Raw genomic sequence first — 18,640 nt, forward strand, 5'->3', positions numbered from 1 at the left:
CAATGAAATACCATAGACTATATAGATACAGACATTTATTTCTCACAGTTCTGGATTCTGGAAGCCCAAGACCAAGGGGCTGGCAGACTCAGCTCCTGGCAAGAGCCCTCTTCCTGGTTTGCAGACAGCCACCTTCCCACTGTGTGTGCAATGGGACAGGGAGCTAGAGCAAACTCTGATCTCGTGGTTTCATCCTCTCCATGTAAGGGCCCTAACCACATTACTGGGGGCCCCACTCTCATGACCTCATATAAACCTGATTACTCCTCAAAGTCCCTACCTCCAAATACCACTAGATTGGAGGTTAGGGTGTCAACATATGAATTTGGGGAGGGTCAAATGGGTGGAAGAAGATGCAAGCATTCAGTACAAAATAGTTTATTTTTCTAGTTGAAAAACAGTGCTCAATAATTGGTGGTTATTTTTATTGTCAGTATCTCTAAATGGTGAGAATATTCACATCTCACTTTAGAAGGCAAACAATATGCTTTACTGAGGGAGGGAAGTTCAAGATTAGGAGGACACAGTAGGTGGCTATGCGCCAGACTGCCTCAAGTATAGAGTGGGAAATATTCTGGCATTAAAGGTAGTTCAGCCACTGAGATGGCCAGTTGTTTTTATTTTTCAGTGTCTTTCTGTGCTGTAAAGTAAAAACAGTATTTACTCTTAATCAGTAAGTTTGCACTTTGCCTAAAGTTGCCTTCATTAAAAATGTTAGCAAGCCTTCCTTAAAATTCTTACCAGTTAGTGACTTTGGTCATGTGAAATTTCTACCTAGCTATTCTGATGACACACTAATGCTGTGGGTGCCTTTATTTTACAGAAAAAGAAATACATGTGAAAGGCTAAAATGATATATAGGTGGCTAAGATATATGTAACTACACATAGCTTGCCTCTAAATTCAAATTCCTTCCTCAAGGTGCTACTGGGATACAAGTGCATTCCAGGATCTACATCTCCTGTATTTAATAATAGTATTCAGAAATACTATTAAAGACCATAGGCCCAAAATGGAGTTACATATGCTAAGCCCCGCATCACCATGAGACTTAATGACAATTTCAGCTCTCATAGAAATGGACTCTTAAACCAGTCATCAGGAATCACCAGATCAGTATTAGGTAATCTGCCTGATTTACCCTTCCATCACTTAAAGTAAAATAACTTCACAATAACCAATCTGCTTTTTGGCCGAGTACCACTTCTTTGTCCCTACTCCCTTCTGCCTATAAAATCTCTTGCCTTGTATAGCTCTTCAGAGCTCCCATCTGCTAGATTGGATGCTGCCTGATTCGTGAATTGCTGAATAAAGCCAATAAGATGTTTATATTTCATTGAGTTGAATTTTGTTTTCTGACAGTACTTACTATTAAACTGAATTATCACATTTCATTTGTGGATGGTGAGGACAAGAACTAATATCTTCTAATTAAATATTGTCCTTGTTCCTAAAAACCATCCAGAAAAACTATGAATTGATGTGAGAATCACTGATTCCAGTCTTAAATCTCACAATACTCTCACTTGTATCCATTATAATTGAGCTCACATACTCAAATAAAGAAGGAAGAACTAAGCCACAGAGATTGCAACTCTTCCATGGAAATGTCCCTACACACAACAAAGCCACAAATCATGTCTGATTGGTTAGCCATTTCATGGAACTTTCTCTGCACACAACAAAGCCTCTGATGTCTAATTGCTTAGCCAAAGTTTTCTCTCAGAAAAATACTTTGGTTTCTGCTAGAGATTCCCTCCCTTTCATGCTTCCTGCTTTGAACACACAGAAACCTGGACACTATAAGAAAGACAAGGAAGGAACCTGCACAAAGAGAAAAAGCTCAGGTTGCAAATGAGGAAGCAGAGATACAGGTGGATGCCCTTCTGTGAGCACCTAACACCTGGAGCTGCTGTGGAGATGGAGAGCCAGTGCTGTGACCATGACCATGACCACATTCAGAGCAGAGCCTGGCCCACCAAGAGTAATCACAGCTCTTACTTCAGCAAGAAAAACATTTAGCCCAGAAAGGAAAAGAACACTTGAAGCAATGATGACCTCGCACAAACACAACAAAAGACTTGAAGAATCTAAAAAAAACCCCCCTCTCTCAAAATAAAGACAACAACTCACTTTTAGACTACAAAGGTGGGACTAAAACAATACACAACAATGGAAGATGGCAAGTGAGTTTATTAATTAATTTGTTTGTTTGTTTACTTATTTATTTTAAGTAGGCTCCTTGACCAATTTGGGGCTCAAACTCACATCCCTGAGATTAAGAGTCACATGTTCTGTCAACTGAGACAGCCAGGAGGCCCAGATGACAACTGTATTTAAAGAGAAGTCAAGCATTCTAAGGTCACTGTCTTTTCAAAAGTAGGAAAGAGATATTTATTAACTTTAGATATTGTTAGAAATATATATACATATATAAACAGAAACAATGCATAATTTCCAAATGAGTAAAAGAACAAAATGGAAACTATTAAAAGAGTGAGAGAAGAAAGGAAAAAAGAAAAATATGTATCTTTTACTTCAAAGGAATGCAGTAAAGAAAAAATAAGAACCAAAGAAAAACACAGTAGTTACAAAATGAAATGATAGAAGTCTACATATGTAGTAACTACAATAAATATAAATGTATTTGATCTACCAATTAAAAGACAAACTCCCAGATTTATTTCTTTATTTTTTGACTATCTAGTCTTTCGCTTAAAAATTTGACATTAAGGGGAACCTGGGTGACTTAGTCAGTTGAACATCTAACTCTTGATCTCGGCTCAGGTCTTGAACTCATGGTCATGAGTTCAAGCCCTGCACTGGGCTCCATGCTGCATGTGGAGCCTATTTATAAACAAATGGGACATTAAAAAGTCGAAAATAAAGACAGTTTAGCAGTATTAATTTAACAACAACAATGAAAGAACTACATATGAACATTTATCAGATGCAGTTAAAACAGGAAGCATATTTTTAAAAAACAAAATGCACAGGGATGCCTGGGTGGCTCAGTGGTTGAGTGTCTGCCTTTGGCTTGGGTTGTGATCCCAGGGTCCTGGGATCAAGTCCTACATCAGGCTTGCCTCATGGAGCCTGCTTCTACCTCTGTCTCTGTCTCTGCCTTTCTCTATATATGTCTCTCATAAATAAATAAATAAAATATTTTTAAGAAAAGCACAAATTAATGAGATAAATATTCAGTTCAAGAAGCTAGAGCCTATAAATACAGAGAACAAACCAGTGGTTGCCAGAGGAGAGGGGAGTGAGAGGATGGGCAAAATGGGTGAAGGGGAGTGGAAGTAACAGGCTCCCAGTTATGGGAGGAAAAGTCACAGGAATAAAAAAAAAGTCACAGGAATAATAGACACAACATGGGGGATATAGTCAATAATATTGTAACACTGATGCACGGTGACAGATGGTAGCTAGCTAGCTACACATTTGTGGTGAGCACAGTAATGTATAAACTTGTTGAATCACTGTGTCATACACCTGGAACTAATGTAATGTTCTGTCTTCACTATACTCAAATAAAAATAAACAAATAAATAAATTTTAAATCAATGCAAAAAAAAAACTAGAATATATAAATATAGAGAGCTCATGGAATTAAAAACTAAATATATTGGGATACCTGGGTGGCGCAGTGGTTTAGCGCCTGCCTTTGGCCCAGGGCGTGATCCTGGAGACTCGGGATCGAATCCCACGTCGGGCTCCCGGTGCATGGAGCCTGCTTCTTCCTCTGCCTGTGTCTCTGCCTGTCTCTCTCACTGTGTGCCTATCATAAATAAATTAAATTAAAATAAAATAAAATAAAAAAATAAAAACTAAATATATTAAGCATATTGTATGTTAATTATATCTCAATAAAACTATTTTTAAAAGTTTAGTGTTGGTACAAGAATTGACAAAAAATTCCATGAATCAGAAAGAGAGCCCAGAAATTGACCTGTATATATGTGGTAACTTGGTATATGATAGGATGGAAGTACCAACCAGTGGAGAACTGAAGAGCCTCCCAATAAATAGTATTAGGGCAGTTGAGTTTCCATATTGAAAATTTAAATTAGTACACTTATTGTGATGAGCACTGAGTCATACATAGAATTGTTGGATCACTATACTGTACATCTGACACTAAGATAACATTGTATATTAATTATACTTCAATAAAAAAGAAAAATTAAATTAGATGCATACCTCTAAAATCAGTATCAGATTGATCCAAGACCCAAATGGGAAAGAAGAAAAATATCTTAAATTATTAGTAAAAAGTATAAGAATATATTTATGACTTTGGAGTAGTGAGGTTCTTTTATCCAGGACACAAAAAGCATGAATGATAAAAGAGAATGTTTGACTCTGTCAAATGTAAAACTTCAATTTTTCAAAAGATGCCATAAACAGAATTAAGAGAGAAGTCACAGCCTGGAAAAAGTCTTTGCCTTACACAGAACAAACTATGGATTCATATCCCAATGTATATATTTTTATACAACTTACAAATCAATAAGAAAACAGAAAAAAAAAACATGCAAAGTGCCGACTATACAGTTCTCAGAGGAAGGAATGCAAACAGACAATACACTAATGGGAAAAAAGTTCAATGGAAAAAAAATGCTCAACTCCATTTGTAATTAGAAAAATCCAAAAAAAAAAAAAAAAAGGAAAGAAAGAAAAATCCAAATCAAGGTAGAGATAGCACTTTTCACCCATAAGACTAGCAAAAATTTAGGATGTGGAAGTATCAAGAGTAGGCAAGGATTGCTTTGGAAAGCAAGTTGGCATCCACTATATAATAAAATTGAAAATGTTTTTATCTTACAACCCAACAATTTTATTGGGGAGGAGGCAGTGATGACGTCTAGTCAGTTTGTACCATCTGTGTTCCCCGAAAGATCTAGACTGTGTGCACAAGCTCTTATTTACGGATAACTTGTGCCACCATGGCAAGAGAGGAGATAACAATAGCATGGGGTCATGCAGGAGAGAATGAAAGCACAAACCCACTTTGTCATTGTTCCAACAGCCACCACTTGCTCCTCCATGGTGCCTGTTTGGAAGCTGGAAGCCACTTGTTCCTCTCTTCCTGCCACACTCTGCCCTCTGAGTGACTGGGCCTGCTCACTCCATGTTTGCTGCTATTGCCACCATGCTGCCCACCCTTGTCAGACAATAGTAAAACTGAGCACATGATATTAACAACAGGGGGCACCTGGGTATTTCCGTCAGTTGAGCATCCAACTCTTGTTCTTGACTCAGGTCATGATCTCATGGGTTGTGGTTTTGAGCCACACACGCATCTCCACACTCAGCAAGAAGTCTGCTTGAAGATTCTCTCCCATTGCCCTTCCCCCCACTCTTGTTTTCTCTCTCTCTCAAAGAAATAAGTAAAGCTTAAAAAAAAAAAAAAAAAAAGATGTTAACAACAGGCCTGGCAGCATGTCTGATTGGGTGAAACTAAGGGAGACAGTCTTCATCCTCACCCACAGAACTAAACAGCCTTTCCATAGAAAAATAAACAATCTAACTTTTCCATATTTGTAGAAAACAGCAAAGAAGCTCTATGTGTTTGTGGTATGGAGCATGTCAGTCTCATGTGCAAATTACCTCACTGACCCACCCACATTATAGCCAAGGGTTGGAAATGTTCCCTAGTCAGCATACCCACAAGGACACCGGATAGCCCTTGGTGTGGCTTGATGCGGGGTTGGAATGGAGCAGAGCCCACAGCCCTGACCTCACCCGTGCCCTGCCACGGCCCCTGGAGCCAATCAGCCCCAGACAACCCCCTATCTCAAGGAGAGGGGTGCCAACGCTTGCACCATCTTGTAGTTCATGATACAAAATGACAACCATCTGTGTGCACCCAGCACTGCCTAACTGATAGTCTTTCACTGTGTGTTTGACACTTATTTACTGATATTCTATCAATAAAACTGTATATACAAACAGACTTTTTACCAATGTATTACCACAGGCCAACCCAGAGCCAAAGTTTTAGAGGAAAAATAAACTGGCAATTTCCCCACTTTTCTGCAGTTTTTTTTTTTTTTTTTCTCTATTTGGTTTTCCTTTGGGCCTTTCAAGATAAGAGGATTCCAAAAGGCAAACAAAAGGGTTTTAATTTAGGATAGCAGAATCGGTTCCCAGTAATAGAATGGTTCATGCACCAGCACTCCTGCTGGCCTTGACTTTCAGCTGATAGAGCAGCCCCACATCACAAAAGCCCAGGGATGGCTGGTGTTTCCGGGGCGGGGGGAGGGGGGGGGGTTTGCTCCAATCCCACACCACCACTTTGCTCCAGGGCACTTTCCCCCTGGAGAGCAGAATCAACATGTCTCCAGCTATAAAATGACTTATCTGTCCTTAAAATGACCCACATTCCTGCTTCACTCTAGCGATGGTGCAGTGCTCTCTGTCAATCAAATCACTGCCCAGCTAACCTGCCCATAATTTAATTCTTATTTTAGTCTGAACCATCCAGCACTGCCAGCTCAGGATCAAGCATGAGCAGGAAGGACTGTCAGATTGAGGACCTCCAGAGCTATACAGGTTGCCATGTGCAAAAGTGAAAGTTCCCTGTGGGGGACAAGGCTCAGGGCCACCCCACAGAGTAGCTGAGCTCAGCTCCATTCACCCCTCAGCAGGGCAGCTTTGAGTTGTGCAGAAACTCACCATTCTTCAGGGTATCTCTGGCCAGAATCCCTTCCTTGGCTTGAAGACCATCTATCAGTCTAGCTTTTCCCAACCTTCTTATCATTACCATCCTTTTCCCCAGAAGCCATATTAGGCATAAAATTTTAATGCCACAGATATACTGTGCATCTCTGTAGATTGAGGCCATTCGGGAGACCATAGACCAATTCAATATCTAAGACTTTTTTTTTTGCCTTCCAAGGACAGTGTTGGAGACACCTCCCCTCCCACCCCCATTACTGAGAATGCATGTGTTAGCTGTGACTGCAGTAGGGTCTACCCTCTATCACCAGAGAAATCCACCTGCCCAGGGAGGGTAGGACCAGCTCCCAACCAGAGCTAAAATGACTGATTCCTTATACCAGTCCCAGGCACCTTCCCCTCCAGGATGCCCTGGCTGGGGCACAGACCTTCATTCCTGACCCTGTGCCCTCACTAATCTCTGCTCTTCATCCGGTTTCATTTTCTTTCCACATGCTGCTTCCTGGTGTGTAGGAGACAGATTCGGCCCACAAGGAAATTTCATAATCCTTGAATACTCAGTAAATCAAAAACCCCTAAGTCTCTAAGTTAGGCAAGTTGATAATGTAGCAAATGTATTCATTTATTTATATGTTGTTTCAGTTAATCAAGTAACATAAGGAAAGGGCTTTGTGTGCTGGGTGAACAAGAAGCAGCCATGAAGCACAGGACATAGAGGGCTAGGAGTACATAGTGACTTCTAGAAAGAGCTGATGCTTGGCCAGTCCTTGAGAAGCAAACACAATCTAGTTTGGAGAGCTGGAGGGACATCTGTGCAAAGACCAAGAGGACAGATGGAGTGTGAACAATAGGCTTGGGAAACTGTGCTGGAGGGCAGACAAAAGAACACTGAACCCCAGGTGAGCAAGGAAGGCAGAGAAGGGGCTGAGAGAGGTATTATCAAGTCAGTCTGTGCTCTTGCACGGATATAGAAAAGACACGTGTGTCTCCTGGGGAAAAGTGACATCTCAGGCTATGCCCACACAAGGGATTGTGGGAGTTGAGGAGGGTCTAACAGCGGAGAGAGATGGGAGAAGAGAGAGGAAGGGAGGGAAAGAGATAGCCCATCAGGTTCAGATGGAGCAGGATGAGCTGAACAGGAGAGAAGAATCAGAATCCACACAGACCCATGGGAAGAATGAAGGCTGAGGTTCTAGGCATAAACACACTCTTTAATTTAAATTATTTCCGGAAGTCACAAAGACATATGCGGGTTTGAAACTAAAATATAAACCCACCAAAAATTAAGAAAGGAAGACACGACTACCCTAGCCAAAGGTCTAAGTTGAATCTAAAACATCTCATAGACCCCTAACTCTGGGAAACGAACAAGGGGTGGTGGAAAGGGAGGTGGGTGGGGGGTTGGGGTGACTGGGTGATGGGCACTGAGGGGGTCACTTGATGGGATGAGCACTGGATGATATGGTATATGTTGGCAAATTGAACTCCAATAAAAAAAATTTTTAAATAAGGAATTTCAGGGGTTACAAGAAAAAAAATCTCATAATATGCTTATTACCGTGCAGGAAATTGGCAGAATTCAGATGGACAATCCAACCTCAAGCCTAGAACACAGCCAGCAACAAGAATTACTAGATAGTAATCTCATGAGCTTCTGACCTACACTTTTCTGCATCTTCCTCATTAGACACAGGACTGTCCAGGCATCTGTGACAGGGTCAGCCTACAGCCAGGGGCCAGGTGGATGCAGATTCCCAGGTTAAGAAGGGAGCTAGGCAGAACTGTAGCAGGAGAGAAAAATATCAGTGCAGACAGACTAACTTACTTCTGACCTGAACACATTCATTTCATGTTCATGACCTGAACATGCCCATTTCAAAGCATATAATCCCTTCCCAACAGTTCTCTAATCCTGGAGTTATCACTAAAGGATCCCAACTAATGAGATGTTGACCAAAGGAACTGATTCTAATTTAAGAAGAGCAACCACGTTGAAGGAACATCCACCCCAGCTGAGGTAGTGAGAAAGAACACAGTTCACAGTAGATGGAGAAGGAAAACTCAACCACTTGAGAGTGAACACTGATAGTAACAAAAGCATATGGTAAACTCTTGAGTGATCTGAAGAATGGAGAAGAAGGTCACAGATTAACCCAGATTAGTCACACTGTGGTTCAAATACAGATAAATGTAACAAGTTATTATTCAGAATTAAATTCTTAAAATAATTTATTTATTTATTTAATTCATCACAAAAATTAACTCAAAATAGGTCCTAGCCTAAATGTAAAATACAAAAGCTACAAAACTTATAGAGGAAAATATAGAATAAAATGTATGTGACCTTTGATTTGGCAATGACTCTGGACACAATACCAAAAGCACAATCCATGAAATAAAAATCAGTAATTTAAACTTCCTTGAAATTTAAAGACATTTGGTCTAGGAAAGACACTGTTCAAAGAATGAGAAGAGCAGTCACAGGCCAAAGAGAAAATATTTGCAAAACACGTATCTGATAAAGAACTTAAACTCAAAATGTATAAAGAAGTTTTAGGGATCCCTGGGTGGTGCAGCAGTTTGGCGCCTGCCTTTGGCCCAGGGCGCGATCCTGGAGACCCGGGATCGAATCCCACGTCGGGCTTCCGGTGCATGGAGCCTGCTTCTCCCTCTGCTTGTGTCTCTGCCTCTCTCTCTCTGTGTGTGTGTGACTATCATAAATAAATAAAAATTTTTTTAAAAAATGAGAAGTTTTAAAACTCAACTTAAGAAAGCAAACAGTCCAATTGGAAAACTGTGCAAAAGATCTGAACAGACACTTCATTAGACATACAGATGGAACATCCAGATGAGCATATTCTAGTCAAAGAAAAATTGTCGTATTCAGGCCAGAGGTGATTCATTCTGTTTGCACTGATGTTTTTCATTCCTGATGTGGTGGTGATGGCATAGGAAAAGATGCTTGACGTCGCTGGTAATTAAGGAATTGAAAATTAAAACAATAGAAAAATAAGATACCACTACCCTTAATAAAATGGTCAAAATCTGGGATGCATGGGTGGCTCAGTCAGTTAAGGATCTCTCGATTTCGGCTCAGGTCACGATCTCAGAGTCATGAGATCGAGCCCTGTGTCAGGCTCTGCACTAGGAATGGAGTCTGCTTAGGATTCTCTTTCTCCCTCTCTCTCTGCCCTTCCCCTATGCTCTCTAATTCTCTCTCTTAAAAAAAATTAATAGATAAACAACACCAAGCGCATGTAAGTATGTGGAGCAACAAGAATTCTCATTCATTGTTGGTGGGCAGGCAAAATGGTGCAGTGACTTTGGAAGACAACTTGACAGTTTCTGATAAAGCTAAATGTAGTCTTACCACAGGATCCAGCAATAACACTCCTAGATATTTACCTAATTGATTTGAAAATGTGAGTCCAGAAAAAAGCCTGGAAATGACTGTTTATAGAAGTTTTATGCAACCAAGATGTGCTTCAATAGGCAAATGGATAAACAAACTTTGGCACATCCATACAATAGAATATTATTCAGCAGTGAAAAGAAATGAGCTATCAAGCCACAAAATGACACAAAGAAAATTTAAATGCATACTGCAAAGTGAAAGAAACCAGGCTGGAAAGACTACATACTATATGACTCCAATTATATGGCATTCTGGAAAAGACAAATACATAGAGACAGTTAAAAGAGTAGTGGTTACCAAGGGCTCAGGTGGAGAGGTGGGGTTGAAAAGATGGAGAACAGGAGTGTTTAGGGTGGTGAAATTATTCTACATGATACTATCATGGTGGGTATGTGAAACTGTGCATTTGTCAAAGTCCAAAACACTTCACAGCACAAAGATTGAGGCTTGATGCATGCACTTATAAAAAATCATTTAGGAAGTAAGAAAATCCCAGGAAGGAAGGTAGACTATGACAAAGGATCTAGCTGTAGGACAAATGTATGTTGCAATTTCACTGAAGGGTGTTGGGGAAAGGTGCTAAACTAAGTAACTTTGGAAATGAATGGAATCTATAAGATTAAAGGCAGAAAGGCACTGCACACAGGCACCACATTCTAGTTGATGAAATTGTTTCCCATGGGTGTACAGCTCAACAGTTGGGATGCTGCTATATTGTATACTGGAATTAAACAATGAGGTAACATATAGCAGAAGGTCAAGCAGGCGCTGATGGAAAGAGAATTTACAAGTAAGCAAGAAGGCCAGGATGATCTATGTAGTGATAAGTTAGGATTGGAGCCATCAGCCCGGAGTCACATTTAGCTTAATGGAACTACAGACGGTTACATGTAGAAATATTCCCAGCATGGGGCCTGGGTCTGGGCAGAGAAGCCTTGGCTGCACTTTCTACCCCTTTTTGGTGGGCCATTCTCTCTTTGGAGGTCATGGCTCCAGGGCCCATCTGGGGAGGGATCCTTTTAAGAAGGCCCCAAGCCAGCTTCCTTTTAGTACACTCCACTTCTCATTCCCTCAAATCCACACGTTGGCCCCACCATTGATTTAGGAACAGCCAAATCAGCCAGTACCCTCCTCACTGCTTCCTGACTGGCAGGAGCAACAGCCACATCTTCTCACCTTTATACTTTTCTTACAAAGAATTAGACACTTATTCATGTGCCCAAATCTCCAGGGTCCTTGAGTTCTCCAAGGGTCCTCTTGGAGCCCCCTCTTGTGGGTTGAATTGCTTCCCCCAAAAAGTTATGTTGAAGCCCTAATCCCAGAATGTGATCTGGAAATAGCATCATTGTGGATCGTAATCAAGTTAACAAGCAGTCCTATTATGTAGAGTAGGTTCTAAATCCAATCTGACCAGTGTCTTTAGAAGAAGAGAAGAGACAGACATACAGCAAGAAGATGGCCATGTTATGACAGAGGTAGAGATTGGCATGATGCTACCACAAGACAAGGAGTGCCAGAGATCGCCAGGTACCACCAGAAGCTGGAAGAGACAGAAGAGCATCTTCTCTTAGAGCCTTCAGAGGGAGCCTGGCTGGCCCTTGATTTCAGACTTTAAGGCTCCAGAGCTGTGAGACAATAAATACTTGTTGCTTTAAGCCACTCATTTTGTGATACTGTGTTATGACTACCCGGGAACCTAGTATACCCCCTCTGTCACCTGGCTTGAGATGAGGGACATACCTCCACCCTTCCTGCTAGAGAAGGAGAAATGTCTCAGCATGATGACAGCTCTTTATCAATCCCTCCTCTTCCTCACCTCTTGGACCTCTTGGACCTCAATGCTCTTCTAGGCTAGAGGTAGGTCCACCTCTTGGACCTCAATGCCCTTCTAGGCTAGAGGTAGGTAGTTCATTAACATGCAATTCACCTGGGGCCATTCCCACTGCAAGTCCTACACAACTGAAGTGCTCCTCACTTCAGAACATGGGGGCACACAGCACCTGGGCTTTGCTTTTGGTTCTGGGGACCTCTGCTGAAACTGAAGTTTTTAAAGCACCATTTTAACATCCTGCTGCATATCATACACAATTCAATGTGTCCTATTAGCTGGATTTCTTCTTTGCCTCTTAATTCAATCAGAATATTTGGGTCAGAATACACCACATATTTCCTGCTCGGAGTCATGCTGAGGCCGGCTCCCTAACTTCTGCATCTGAAGCCACATAAGCCCCATCAGTACTCACAGTCCCAGCTCCAAACCCCATTCCAGAGAAAGACAGCAAGATCTAAAGAGCTATGGTGAAATAGCCCATCTGTTCCACAGTAAGTTGGTTTTCTCATTCATTCTTGGTATCCTCAGGGTTCTGAAACCGAGATTTAAGACGTCCTACATCCCACTTCCTTCTTTCCTCAGCACCTTCAGAGACAAAATTCCTCCCCTAGCACACAGGCTCTCCTAGCCACAATGACTACATTCTTGGCTCTGAACCTCAGCCCCATGAGATTAGGTTTTAACCATCTCTGTTCAATCCTTGACTCACCTTGAAGAGAAAGCCTGGCTATTGGATCAGGGCTGTACCTTTTGCTAAGGAATAGCATTCATGTCTCACCTACCTTTCTGCCTTCCCTCTCCATCCATTGTGGTTGACTTCAGAGAACCACAGGACACCAGACTTCCCTCCCACTGGAAGTGAATGGACAAGTTTGAAGCCCAACTGTGCTGCTGACCAAACCACAACTCCTTAGAAAACAAGCCTTTGCTTGAAGTTGATATTATGGATGTCAGAGCAGACAGACAGAAAATGTGATCTTTGAAGACCACATGAGCCATTAGATCAACCAGCCCTGAAGTTCACCACATCCTCAGACTTTTGTTACTTGAGCCATTTAGTGTTCTCATTAGTTAAGCCAGTGTGAGTTGGGATTCTCTTTCTTTGCAATGAAAAATCTCAATTTGGGCCAATGGTCAGGCTCATGGCTCCACATGCTTGTCACCAGATGTTCAACTGAGTGTGCATGTTTGTCTACACTTCTGTATAAACACCTTGAAAACCAAAAAAATGCAAATTAAAACTTGTAACATGATTTTTTGTGTTTTCATACTCTACAATGTGTCAGCAAATTAAATAGTGACAGACACAATAAATATGCATAGCTGCCAACATACACATGCACACACACACAAATACGGCTTACTTGGCATAATCTTAACTAGAGGGGAAAAAATCAGTGATTTATGTCAAAAATAATGACACTTTACCAAAATGACTTTAATGGCAACCCCCTCTGGCAGTAAAACTTAAATGCTTTGTTGTAAAGTTTTAGGATGGGATTTTAAAAGCTATCCTAATAACCATTAGAATCCTAACAAAAATAATGAGCAAGTCTTGTGGTAAGCAGACACGACACTGAGGCTATCACAATGGCCAACATTCGATACAAGTAAATATGTCTATTGGCTACACTATGCAATGGCCAGGCCTAAGTAATGCCCAACATCTGACTGCAAACTAAAAATGATCAAATTACAATGGGTGTCTCCACAGTTATGAATTTAGACTGTGAAATAGAATTTTACAAGTTAATATTTTTATTCTATGATATGAATGTAATACAACTTTGCTCTTTATCAAAGTCAGAATTAAATTTAAACACTGAATTTTTGGGATGCCTGGGTTGCTCAGTGGTTAAGCATCTGCCTTCAGCTCAGGACCTGATCCCAGGGTCCTGCGGTTGAGTCCTGCATTGGACTCCCCACAGGAGCCTGCTTCTCCCTCAACCGGTGTCTCTGCCTCTCTCTCTGTGTCTCTCATGAATAAATAAATAAAATCTTTTTAAAAATAAATAAACACTGAATTTTAACATTTGTGTATTTCACTACTTAAGAGCTAATGTATTTTCTTTGTAAACCACTAGAATTGCTTCACACATAGAACTAGAAAGTAAGACATGAAATTAAATCTGAAGTCCTTGCACTTTTTGTTATATGGTCATCTCAATATTGAAATTCTCATGCATGTTCAAGATGGTGATTCCACACAAATGTCACAATTTGGATTTGAAACAAATGTATTTCAAATGTTCACAGATGTTAGAGTTCAAAAACTCGCATTTAAGGCATATACTTTCTTTGGCAATAGTAAAGTATATACTATACTTCTGAAGAATTCACAGAACACTCCAGAAAACATTTGTATAAAGAAAAAAAGTAACTTGACATTTTAACTGAAGTCAGCCTCATGACAATTACAAAAGGCTAAAAACAGATAATTAATCCATTTATTATGATCCAAATAAACACCAGTAAGTTTTAGATAAACTATCTAATGAACAATCTAAAACATAACGCAATGGTGAACATCATCTCCAAATAAAATTTTAAAACATTTTACTTAAGTGGAAAATAAAAGCAATAGTCTTGGCATTGGCCCAAGACATGCATTCTCAAATTCATGTATTTGTTTACTAGAACTGTATAGTATCTTTCATCTCAAGAATTCCAACTTAGTGTTAAGAATCTTGAAAATAACCAGAGGCAAGCATACTGCTTGATTGTCCTCAAAGATCTCCATAGGAAATTATATACCCATCCAAATTTAAGGACTAGCCTAAAATAAACAAGTACATTTCAAGAATAACTTCTCTCTCATTCCTTCCCTCTCTCTCCCTCTGTCTCACACACACACAAATGCACACACAGAGAAAATACACACACATGCACACACAGAGAAAGAAAAACCAAATCAATTATTTGGGTCTGAATAGGCAATAAGTAACTATTTACCCTGATGTTTTTAAGGCACAGTCCTCTAAACTATAGTTGGTCACTCTCAATTTTTTTCTATACAAAGAAGTTTATCATTAATTATTTTTCATTTCAGTTGTAATGCATAAAATTTTAATTTAAGCATTTTCTAGGCTATCAGAACATCTGCTTTATGTCTAAGGAGACTTCATTTGCAGCGGGGCTTACTGATTAAATAGTCATCGAGTAATACCACTTTAAGTTTGACAAACTAGGCAGAAATGGAGTTAGTAAATAAATGAGGCATTTTTAACCCAGTGGAGGTAAAAGGTAAATTGCGTTGCAGATGGCAGAAGAAATATGTATTTTGCAATATTTTGAGTGAGAGGAATGTTGGGAGAAGTTCATTGCCGTAGGGAATAATGTGCAAACCTGCCAAGGGAAACAGGCATGGGGGGCAGGCAGGGCAGGGTTTGCACGGGAGACACAGTCAGGTTCACTGATGTGCTTCCTTTGAATTATATCACTTTCATAATTGTGTTCCTTAATATTAAATGATTTATAGTTGTATAAGATCCATTAAAGAAAAGATTTTTATATAGGTTTGTATTTTTACATATTCATATTAATTTAAGAATCATTTAAGTTAGTGGCACCTGGGTATCTCAGTCGGTTGGGTGTCTGACTCCTGGTTTTGGCTCAGGTCATGATCTCAGGATCATGGGATCAGTATGGAGTCTGCTTGTCCCTCTCCAACCCTCTCTGCTCCTCACCATCTGCCCCACCCCCAGCTCATACACAGGCATGTGCCCTCTCGCTCTCTCTCTCTCTCTCATAAAAAAATAAATAAATCTTTTTTTAAAAAAGAATAATTTACATTAAAAAAAAACAAACTGAGTCTCTCCTGAATTCTTTCATTTACACACATACACACACACACACAAATGCGTTTTCTTATCAAATCTTACCATTCCTCTGAAATCTTCTTGTCTGACTTACCAACAAATTGGCAGAGAGGTAACATTTCAGACAGTTGCTAAATCATGACAAAAGCAGGGTTCTCTAGCCCACATCTTGTTGGCACAAAGTGCAGTCTTGCATTGTGTTTTTAACCAGATAGATTTTATCCAATAACATAATTGCCTATGGCTCTGTGAACACAGGTTCCATGTGTGGCTCTAGCTTTATGCAGCAAAGAAAATAGAAATTATCTCACTGATCCAATGTATTTCCTCATTCAACCAATATTTATAAGTGTACAGGACTGCATAGTTGGTTCCAGGGACACAATGCTGATTTTGAGTATATGTACTGCTGAAGTGAGCACTCAATGCTGATTTTTAAAACAGCTCCATGACCTTTGCCTTCATGGAGCTCATGGTCTAGTGCAGTAAACCACTACTAACCAAACGATCAAGCCAAGACAGTAAAAACCAGTGATGGTACATGTTCTGAAGTCGCCTACTGCTATGCGGAAGCTGTGCAGGTAACCAACCACGTCAGGTTTCATCAACCTAACATTCTGTTACTAAAGGGGGCCCTTGCTTTAACCTGAAACTGAATGTAGACTAGCACTCCAGCTCTCAACAAAGGGACACAGCCTTGGAAGTCACAGTTTTCATAATCTTATCTGAGAAACAAGTTGAACAACATATCCCTCACCCACACCCTCCAATGGCTCCAATTTTATTCAGGGCAAAAACCCATGTCCCTCCAGAGGCCAACAGGCCTAAGTGAACAAGGCCCCTAACCCTACCTCAACCTCATTACCCACTGCAACCTCCTTGGTCTCCAGCCACATTGTTCTCCTGGCCATTCCTGGAACACACCGGAAACTCACTCCCATGCCAAGGCTTTAGTGGGGTGCCCTTCCCCTTAAGCATCTGTGCCCCTCACCCCTACTTCCTTCAAGTATTCATTCAAACGACACCTTCCCATTGAGGCTCACCATGACCACATTCTTAAATGTACCCTCTTCCCCCGCTTTCTTGTTCTGTGGAACTCTTGCTTTCTAACATATTAAATAATGTACTTATTTTTTATACTGATTGCCTCCCACCCCTGACCAGCAACTAGAATATAAGCTTCTCAGGGGTAGAGATTATTTAACATTTTGTTCATTGTTCCATCACCAGCAATATGAATTGTGCCTCGCAATAATAGTCAACAAACACTTGTTAAGTAAATGAATGAATGAACATCTTTGCAAACCTCTACTATGCCATCACAAGGGAACTCTGTCATAACCTTAACCCCATGAATGCCAATGATAGTTCACCTTTGTGCAGTTAATAATTATCAAAAGTTTTAAGTAGTTTTTAAATATATGCCCTGAACACTTATGATCAGCCAAGCACTGTGCCACATGCCGCAGGTGAATTATTTCATCATTGCCACAACCCTATCAGAGGTATTCGTACCCTATGTTACAGATGAAGGAACTGACACTTAGAGAGATCAGGTCATTTGCCAATGGTTACATGGGTAGCAAGAGGAAGAGCCAGGGTTAGAGCAGGATTCAAGTCAGAGCATCTGTATCTGATGCCCAAGCTCTCAACCACTGTTGGTACTGCTCACCTCTTCACCAAAGAAGGTCTACAGAAAATAAATGCAGTACACGTGAGCAGCAATCCAAAGGTCTGCTGAATCCACGAATGATTTTATTTATTTATTCATGAGAGACACAGAGAGAGAGAGGCAGAGACACAGGCAGAGGGAGAAGCAGGCTGCCTCCAGGGAGCCCGATATGGGACTCAATCCCAGGACCCCAACATCACAACCTAAGCCAAAGGCAGATGCTCAACCACTGAGCCACCCAGGTGTCCCTCCACGAATGATTTTTAGCAGATCTAACCAAATCTGGAGAACAGGTGGACTGTATCACTTTTGTCATAATTATCATCATCATAACCACAAGGAGGAGGAAGCAGGTGATGGCAAAGGATCAGAGCCCATCATTCATGAATGATCTCCATGTGATGTACTAAGTAGTTATGCTTCCTATAAATGTATATAAATGTATATAAATATTATTTCTTGAATTTTACAAATATTGGCCAGGAGAGAGTTTGGAGTTTTACTCTGACAACTATCTAAAGTGCAAACTGTGTACTGCAAAATATGGGCAGGTCCACACCCCTTCATTGTCCACTAGGTTGAGGTAGGATTTGTAGAATAAACTACAGAGTGCATGAACAGAAGGCGGTTCAGTCCACAGGAGGCAGCCCAGGGCCATCTCCTTCTCCACAGACAGTTTCTGGGTCTGCTTCAACACACAGATACATGGACCCTTGAAGTCTGACTTCTGACATTAAGGATATCCACAATAATTTTCATCAAGCAAGAGTTTTTAAATGAATCTTACCAAATGCTATTTGTAGCCATTGTTTAAAAAAAAGCTAGTAAAGGGCCAGAAATGTCTTAAAGCATTCTAACCTTGGGGATCCCTGGGTGGCTCAGCAGTTTAGCACCTGCCTTTGGCCCAGAACACGATCCTGGAGTCCCGGGATCGAGTCCTGTGTCGGGCTCCCTGCATGGAGCCTGCTTCTTCTTTTGCCTGTGTCTCTGCCTCTCTCTCTCTATGTTTATCATGAATGAATAAATAAAATGTTTTGAAAAAATTAAAAAAAAACATTCTAATCTCCCCAAAATTTAATGAATTGGGTAGACTATTGTAGAGTGGTTAGCAATGAGCCTTTAAAATGAAGATTTGAGTTTTCTTTTTTTTTTTTTAAGGTTTTATTTATTCATGAGAGATAGAGAGAGAGAGGCAGAGACATAGGAAGAGGGAGAAGCAG

General features: G+C 40.5%; 1 long non-coding RNA gene across 4 annotated transcripts in view; it reads right to left on the minus strand.

The window, feature by feature from the left end:
• LOC118353008 (uncharacterized) overlaps positions 1–18,402 on the minus strand; it is a 60,397-nt gene extending 41,995 nt beyond the window's left edge. For 2 of the 4 annotated variants that reach the window (XR_007412940.1, XR_007412937.1), the window contains exons 1-2: positions 5,219–18,401; positions 3,638–3,781 (exon numbers count right to left, since the gene is read on the minus strand). This is a non-coding gene — a long non-coding RNA (uncharacterized LOC118353008). Of the gene's footprint in view, positions 1–3,637; positions 3,782–5,218 lie in introns of all 4 variants that reach the window. The other 2 variants (XR_007412938.1, XR_007412941.1) reach the window with 2 other exon arrangements.
• Positions 18,403–18,640: the final 238 nt, after the last annotated feature.

This window comes from Canis lupus, chromosome 1 (genome assembly GCF_003254725.2).
Source record: "Canis lupus dingo isolate Sandy chromosome 1, ASM325472v2, whole genome shotgun sequence".
Classification (NCBI taxonomy): Eukaryota; Metazoa; Chordata; class Mammalia; order Carnivora; family Canidae; genus Canis; species Canis lupus.